We start from the raw sequence: 8,646 nt of genomic DNA on the forward strand, positions 1-8,646 counted from the left end.
GGATTGGAAGAGCCATCTGTGACTTTATTTGGAAAAAGACACTTGAATTGGTTTTTATTTGGAGGCATGGGCAAGAAGGAGAACCCAGGGCAATAGACTCCCCACAAGGGTAGGCTGAGGACTGGGGTTGAGCCTCAGGCAAGTCTCCTGTTCCTGACATTCCCTTGCACAAATGCTTCCCCCAAAGGCTCTATGTCAGCCACAGAAATAGAGAGGCTGGGAGACCACTGTAGTTGTTCACTTTGTCAGGATATCAAACGATTTGGACACCAGCTTCCCATCATGGGTTTTGATCTTCTTCACAACCACAGCCCTGGAGGAACTGAAATGGCTGAAGGAACTGGAGCCCCCACCAGAGCTGAAGCTGAACTGGAAGGAGCTCAGGCCATAGTTGAGTCCAGGGCTTGTGAGGCTCCCAAAGGCCAAGCTCGGCCTGAGTAGTGGTGGTCTTAGTATCAACACTCATTTTCTGCATTTTAGATGCCAGCTGGCTTTCCCTACGCTCAACAAATATGTGGTATATGTCAATCTTGATGTACAGGGCCAGCTTTATGCTCATGAACCCCTGGTGCTAGCACAGCTGTGATGCTATGTATTGCTTGACTCACTGCAGGGAGGCCTCCAGCTTCTCTAGCTTGACATTGGTGTCCTTAACGGCTAGCTCCCCGCGATGATTAGCATCAGTGACGGTGACCTCCATGGAAGACTTCTGGCCTTGGAGGCCTTCAATCTCAGCCTGGAGTCAGCAGATGGATGTTCCAGTTCATCTCAGAAATCTCCATCTTCCTGTGACAGAGGTCATACCCGTTCTCCCCAGTCAATGGCTGCAGCTCCTTACATTAGATCTGGTACATGGTCTCAGCCTCAACCTAGCTGTGGTTGGCAATCTCCTTTTACTGGTGCTTGATCCCAGTGATGATGCTGTCCAGGTCCAAGGAGCAGCTGCTGTCCATGTACAGTAATATGAACATGTCCAAGATCTGGGACTGCAGCTCACAGATCTCCTTTTCATAAAGCTGTCTTAAGAAGCTTATCTCCTTGGTCGGCCCTCCCAGGCAGGATTCCAGCTCTACCTTATTCATGTAAGCTTTGTCTACATCCTTCTTGGTGAGGACAAGGTCATTCTCCATGTCTTCATACTCTTTGATCTCCCTCTCCTACTTATTCTTGAAGTTCTCCACCAGCCCTTGCATGTTGTCAAGCTCCACCTCCAGCTTCAGCTTCTCCTGGCTCAGTGTATCCAGCTGCCACCAAAGGTTGTTGATGTAGCTTTCAAACATATTGTTCATGTTGTTCTGAGCTGTTTCTTGCTGCTGAAGGAGGCTACACTTGGTTTCCAGAATGTTTTTCTGCTACTCCAGCTGCCACATCTTGTCAACAAAGTAGGAAAACTTGTCCAGGGTCTTGATCTTCTCCTTCTCCTAGGTGTGCACAACCTGGAGGTTGGGGCCCACTTCCAGCTTAATGGGGCTCAGCAGCCTTTGGTTCCCTGAGATAGCTGTGATGTTTTCCATACTTCCAGCCCTACCATAGCCCCTGAAAATAATTCATGCTGGCATCCAGGCTACCCCTGAAGTTGCTTCTACTGCCCAACTGTGATAAGGTCATGGAGTTGATGCAGGAACCAGGCATGCTCATGTATGAGTGGCTTCTGAAAGCCTGGGGGCTGAAATTGGACACTGTAAGACCTCTGGGTCACCATGATGGACATGATGAAGACTGGAGTGGAAATGAGTAAGCTTAACCTGACAGGGGTTCTAGAAGAAGCTGAGAAGCTGCTTTTAGGTGGAGACCTATTCTATTTTTATATTCTAAGTAGCTTTAACACACTAAGCAAAACAATACACATGGACATAAATGCACCTATTTTTCATCTTTGCATCATTTATGGACTATCTCTATCTTTATCAGTCTCTAATACATTAATGAAAACTGCAAAAGCAGACACCTGACATCTTAGTGAGTGATGGAAAATAGAATAAAAACAAGATGTCATCATGTGTGGACAAAGGAGAGCCAGCATAATATAGAGGCAGGAATATTAGCGTGTAATCAAAATATAAGGACTGTCAATAGTTTAGTTAAGCTATTCCATGGTATTGCTACCTCAGCCTCCATTTTGTTAGATCAAGCAGCCTGAAGGATTCAAGGACTTTAAATCGACACTAGCCACATCATATAAGTGCATGACCTAGAGAGCAGCCCACAGTCACAAGCAAATGTGAGTTCCTGAAATGACTTTGCCAACAACACTTGTCATCAAGTACCTTCAACCTCCAGTGCTTTTATGCCTTATGTGACCCCGAGATAAGACCTTCATTGGGCTTAATAAAGCTCCACTTTTTAGTATGAACTGACCAATCTGCTCTAGCCCAGGAAACCCAAAACAGTCCACCCACAGACTCTAATAAAAGCATGTTCCCCAGGTCTTGCCCTTTTTTTTTTTGTCGGTACCCTGCACCAATCTCTCTGTCCCTTGAGTTGTGCCATGTACTTTCTCCAGGACTTATGAGGAACAGATTTCTCTGTTTCAATGTCTTGTGTCTGTTGTTGAACCTGGGCTTACCACCCAGCACCCTGTGCTTCACTTTCATAAAGTCATAACGATGGCCTAGTTTCATCTGTGATTCTGAGAAAAGTCCTTCATTAATAATGGAGTTTCCCAAACTTTCTCAGTTCATGGCACCTCAGTGTGTTAGTAATTTTGTCATGGTACTCTTAGACCAACAGAAACATCTAACATTCCTGTTTATGAAGTAATTAGGTCTAAGCAACATACTATATACCCTAATAACTTAGCTCTTTTGGGGGAAAAAACAGCATACAAATGAGAACCTGTGTAGTTCAGTCTGTTAAGTATCCAACTATTGATTTTGGTTCAGGTTATGATCTCGTGGCTCATGAGTTCAAACCCTGAATCCAGCTGTGTGTTGACAGTGCAGAACCTGCTTAGGATTCTCTCTCTCTCTCTGTGTCCCACCTCCTCTCTCTCTCAAAAATAAATGCATAAACCTTTAAAAAACAATATGCATGAATGGAAATAAAAACCAATATTTATATTTCATTTGTATACAACAATAATTGCTTGCTAGTAAAATGAGTCTATTACAATTTATTAAGCCCTGGAATTAGATTTTACACCACCATTCTCATTACCTATTCCACATTAAATTTCATACATTACTTGCTTTTTTATCACAATTGCCATAAACCCAACTTCTAATGATATGATCATCAAAAATAATGTATTGATATTAAATGTTGACACTGTGAATTACCTCAGTGTTGAATATTACTGTTTCCCTTGAAAATTTAAATTATCCCATGGTACCCCTGTGAGTTTGCTCTGGTGCCCCAGAGCATTCAGTGCACTGTGATATATGTTCTACCTATTTTATAGCATTATTGTGAGGATCAAGTTAAATAATGGATATGAAATTACTTTGAGAAAACTGTAAAATATTGAAGTATAAAGGATTTTTATCATGGGAGACATCCATAGCTTTTCTCTAAACAAAGAACAATCACAAATTTTAGAACCATCCACATGATGAGATAAGGGAGGAGTCACAGCCATCTTTAGTTAGTTTTATTAGATAAACCATTTTGTGCATTAGCACTACTGAATATACATACTTTTAAACTAGATAACATTTTACCCCTTTCTGTATAACTTGTGTCACTAATAATTTACTTTCTAGTTATGTCTAAGAGATAAATGAATGGATAAATGTAGCCTGTTCTATTTATCCTACACTCCACTGGCAGGTTAATGAATAAATCAATGAGTGATATCACTATCAGCCACTTATGGCAATTATTGACTCACTGTTAGGTAGTTCATAAGCACAAATTATAAATACCTATATGACACAATATACTATATTAGATTCTTTGATTAATTTAGTTTTCATCTCTGTACACATAGAGTTGTCAAATAACAGAAATAATCATTAAAAGGAAATAGAATGATTATGAGCAATGTTTGTTAATAGCCATCATTTACTCCATCCCGTGTGGGGCTCTGTGCTGACAGCTCAGAGCCTGGCGCCTGCTTCAGATTCTGGGTCTCCCTCTCTCTCTCTCTCTGCCCCTTCCCCCCTCGTGCAAATAAAAAAAAAGTATTTCAAAGGAATTTCTATGAAACCCACCCTGAGAAAACTTTGTTATTATTTCTAGAGAGAAAGAAAGAAAGAAAGAAAGAAAGAAAGAAAGAAAGAAAATTCCATTTACTAATTTAGTCTATTCTTGACTCAGAGAACAATATGCCCCCTTATTCAGAAGTCTGTCATATTGTATTTCAAGTTTTACATGTGTAAAACATGTATAATTCTATTTGCACCTCCTCTCTTGTCTCCCATTAATCTTATGTTATTAAAAAGAAAATGGCTGCTGGGAGCACTCAATTCCTTGAGAAAGAATTACACAACTAGAAAATCTTATAGTCAGGCCTTATGATGAGTTAAAAGCTACAGGAATAACTATAGGAACATAATATCAGTGTCACCTCTGGTAGGTATAAAGTCACTTTTTCTGAAAGATGCTGCATTTAAACTAAAAGAAATTGAATTGGTCCTCACCAAGTTGTGAACTTACATATTGCTTCGTTTCTCATATCCTATGCCACTCTCATTTCCATACTCTTGAGCCCACTTGAGCCAACCTTGGAAGTATCTGATTAAAAATTTCCCACTTCAAAGTGATCAATCACACGTGCGCGCACACACACACGCGCGCGCATGCATGCACACCTTGGGCTTTTTGCCTAGTCTATCTCAGTCAATTTCTCTTCTTTTTAATGTGTATTTATTTATTTTGAGAGCTAGAGAGAATGCAAGTGGGGGAGGGGCAGAGAGAGAGGGAGAGAAAGAATCCCAAGCAGGCTCCTCACTGACAGCCCAGAGCTTGATGGGGGGCTCCATCTTATAAACCACCTGATTGTGACCTAAGCTGAAATCGAGTTGGATGCTCATCCCACTGATCAACCCAGGCACCCCTAAGCAATTTCTAACTATTACATAATTAGCTGGATTTGTTTAAATCCTTTCCCTTCATTCTAAAATTGTCTCTCTCCTTATTTTCATTATGTTTGTGACAGATTAGTACAGAGAATGGAACACAGGTTTTGTAGTCAGATGGTTTAGGTTATATAACTCTTAGCTCTGCTTTTCACTATTGGGTACCCTTGGACAAGTTACTTAACCTGTCTCTCAGTTTTAGTATCCTCATATAAAAAATTAGTAAACTAAGACTCCCTTCATTGAATAATTGTGAAGATTAAAGGAGACTATTATAAAAAAATACCTAGCACAGTGCTTGACAAATGATACGTATTTCATAAGTGCCCCTATTAATTATGATTCAAAAAGGACCCTAACTGTAATTATAAACAATATGAATAGTTAAAATTATACTCCCATCTGAAGGAAAAACAAAACATTGAGTTTTAAACTGAAATTAACAATACAAAATTATCACCAACTTCCAGAATATTTGTAATTTCCCAGACAATGCTTTAAAATCTGGATAAAATAATTTCAGATTTCTCTATTCTACTATAATAATCACCTTTTCCTTTTAAAACAGCTAGGATTTATATATGAATAAATATTAATAAAATTCTTATTTTTAAGTTTCTTAGATTTTTCTGTTTAATTACTAGCATTGGTCCCCATTATCTTCTCCCATTTTTTTTTTATTTTACTATTACACATGTACACAATTTAATGTACTTGTGGATCACACATGGATTTCAGAAAATATCTGGTTTATTAACTTGGAACTACCCAGGCACCATGTATTTTTTGAATTATAAGAGAGTCACATTATTCTTATATACAGGCAACATTCTATTTTTTCAATTTTTTTCTTTCCAAGATTTTATTTAAATTCAAGTTAGTGTAGTATTGGTTTCAGGAGTAGAATTTAGTGATTTATCACTTACATATAACCCCCAGGGTTCATCACAACAAATGCCCTCCTTAATGTTCATCACCCATTTAGCCCATCCACCGCCCCTCCAGCAACCCTCAGTTTGTTTTCTATAGTTTAGAGTCTCTTGGGGCGCCTGGGTGGCGCAGTCGGTTAGGCGTCCGACTTCAGCCAGGTCACGATCTCGCGGTCCGTGAGTTCGAGCCCCGCGTCGGGCTCTGGGCTGATGGCTCAGAGCCTGGAGCCTGTTTCCGATTCTGTGTCTCCCTCTCTCTCTGCCCCTCCCCCGTTCATGCTCTGTCTCTCTCTGTCCCAAAAAATAAATAAACGTTGAAAAAAAAAAAAAAGAGTCTCTTATGATTTGCCCCCTCTCTGTTTTTATCTTATTTTTTCTTCCCTTCTTCTATTCTCATCTGTTTTGTTTCTTAAATTCCACATATGAGTGAAATCATACAGTATTTTTCTTTCTCTGAGTGACATTTTGCTTAGCATAAGACACTCTAGTTCCATCCACGTTGTTTCAAATGGCAAGATTTCCTTCTTTTTGATTGGCAAGTAATATCTCATTGTATATATACACTACATCTTCCTTATCCATTCCTTGGTCGATGGATATTTGGGCTCTTTTCATAATTTGGCTATTGTTGATAGTGCTGCTACAAACATTAGGTACATGTGCCCTTTCAAATCAGTATTTTGTATCCTTTGGATAAACACCTAGTAGTGAAATTGCTGGGCCGTAGGGTAGTTCTATCGTTCACTTTCTGAGTTAAAGTTCTATCTTTAACTTTCTTTAACACTGTTTTCCAGAGTGGCTGCACCAGTTTGCCTTTCCATTAGCAACACAAAAGAGTTTCCCTTTCTCTGCATCCTCACCAACATATGTTGTTTCCTAAGTTGTTAATTTTGTCCATTCTGACAGATGTGAGGTGGTATCTAATTGTGGTTTTGATTTGTATTTCCCTGATGATGAGTGATGTTGAGCATTTTTTCATGTGTCTGTTAGCCATTTGTATGCCTTAGGAGAAGTGTTTCTTCATGTCTTCTGCCAATTTCTTAATTGGGTTGTTTGTCTTTTGGGTGTTGATTTTGATAGATTCTTTATAGATTCTGGATACTAACCCTTTATCTGATATGTCAGATATTTGCAAATATTTTTTTCTATTCTGTAGGTTGCCAAACAATTATGAAAGAAATTGAAAAAGACAAAAGAAAAGAAAACATTGAAAAAACATGGAAATGCTCTTGGATTTGGAGAACATATACTGTTATAATATCTATAGTATCCAAGGCAATATACACATTCAATGCAACTCTTATAAAGATAGCATCAGTATTTTTTGCATAGCTAGAACAAGCAATTCTAAATTTTTTATGGAACCAGAAACGACCCTGAATAGCCAAATCAATGTTGAAAAATAAAAGGAAAGTGGAAGGCATCACAATTCCAGACATCAACTTGTGCTACAAAGCTGTAATCATTGAGAAAGTATGGTAATGACACAAAAACAGACACATAGAACAATCTAACTGAATAGACAACCCAGAAATCGGTGCACAGCTATATGGTCATCTAATCTTTGACAAAGCAGGAAAGAATATCCAATGAGAAAAAGATAGTCTTTTCAACAAATAGCATGGGGAAAATTGGGCAGTGACATGCAGAAGAATGAAACTGGACCACTTGCACCATACACAAAAATTAATTCAAAATGGATGAAATATCTAAATATTAGACAGAAAACCATCAAAATCCTATAAGAGAACTCAAGGAGCAACCTCTTTGACCTCAGCCATAGCAACTTCTCCTCCTTCTTCTTTATCTTCTTCTTCTTCTTCTTCTTCTTCTTCTTCTTCGAGAGAGAGAGAGACAGAGAGAGAGAGAGAGAGAGCACAAACTGGGGAGGGGCAGAGGGAGAGGGAGAGAGAGAATCATAAATGTACTTCATGCTCATTGAAGAGCCCAATGCAGGATTTGATCTCAAGATCATGAGATTATGACCTGAGCTGAAATCAAGAGTTGGCCACTTAACTAATTGAGATACCCAGGCACCCTGTAGCAATTTCTTACTAGACATGTCTCTGGAAGCAAGAGGAACACAACATTTTAGAAGCCACACTAGCTTTTTACCACTGAAGGAGTATTTCATGTTCAATCAGCAGAATTAATGTGGCTACCAATGAAGCCTAACTTATAATTACAGACTTATAATCAGATATGACATAATTATCTGTCTTGTGAACCAAAACAGTAACTATTATTTACGTACAGATGAAATCCTCCTAAAGTTTTATGAGCTTTACATACCTTTTGTGATCAAATCTTAAAACATTAACAAGCATTAACAAGATAGAAAAAAGCAGAAAGGAGTATTAATGGATAAACCACAATTCTTGACTTAACTTGCTTATCCAACACCTCACCTTCTACAATAGGGCCTATCATCAAAAGAAGTGATTACAATAAATAAATTTACTGATAAACATCTCTAGAACATGACATATTCATTTTGTTCTTAAATAATTTAATTTATCAGGCATTTTCCATGACTATTCTTCTCGTATTGCTTTCTTGAAAGTTTACCGTATGTGGATCTTAAGAAACTGAACAGAAGACCATGGGGGTGGGGGAGGAAAAAAAAGAGAGGAAGGGAGCCAAACCATAATAGATTCTTAAAGACTGAGAATAAACTGAGGGTTGATGGGGGTTGGGAG

At 38.7% G+C, this 8,646-nt stretch overlaps 1 pseudogene; it reads right to left on the bottom strand.

Moving 5' to 3' along the window:
- Window positions 1-237: 237 nt before the first annotated feature.
- LOC124509152 (keratin, type II cytoskeletal 8-like) lies at window positions 238-1,711 on the bottom strand (annotated as a pseudogene).
- Window positions 1,712-8,646: the final 6,935 nt, after the last annotated feature.

This window comes from Lynx rufus, unplaced genomic scaffold (genome assembly GCF_022079265.1).
Source record: "Lynx rufus isolate CCGP_SWC_20201006 ecotype Redwood Valley unplaced genomic scaffold, mLynRuf1.p SCAF_14, whole genome shotgun sequence".
Lineage (NCBI taxonomy): Eukaryota > Metazoa > Chordata > Mammalia > Carnivora > Felidae > Lynx > Lynx rufus.